A 339-nucleotide genomic window follows, 5' to 3' on the forward strand; every position below is an offset into this window, starting at 1 on the left:
AGGTCTGGAAAGTCTCCATTTCCAGCACACTCCCAGGTGATGCAGGAGTTCACGTAGGCACACGCTCTGAGAACCCTGCTCAGACTGGAGTAAGAGCTCTCAGAAGCCTGGGCTCTCTGTCCCGCCCAGTGAGAACCCAGCTCAGCTCCGGCAGGTGTGGGAGTCCCAGCAGCAGTTGTTGAGTGAACGCTTATGCTGAGGCTGAGAGGACTGTAGCCTTTCTACCTGGTCAAGAGGAAAGACAAAGAGACAATGCCATCTCCAAGGTAACAGGTGACAGAGAATCCCAGAGCCTCTCTCTGCCTACACCCTGGTGAACTCACCTCCTGCAGAGAGCAG

The 339-nt window shown here is 55.5% G+C and overlaps 1 protein-coding gene across 5 annotated transcripts in view; it reads right to left on the reverse strand.

Annotated features, from left to right (window-relative positions):
• EPHX1 (epoxide hydrolase 1) overlaps positions 1 to 339 on the reverse strand; it is a 40885-nt gene that overhangs the window by 29299 nt on the left and 11247 nt on the right. The window lies entirely within an intron of this gene.

This window comes from Tupaia chinensis, unplaced genomic scaffold, assembly GCF_000334495.1.
Source record: "Tupaia chinensis unplaced genomic scaffold, TupChi_1.0 Scaffold000532_1, whole genome shotgun sequence".
NCBI classification, from domain to species: domain Eukaryota; kingdom Metazoa; phylum Chordata; class Mammalia; order Scandentia; family Tupaiidae; genus Tupaia; species Tupaia belangeri.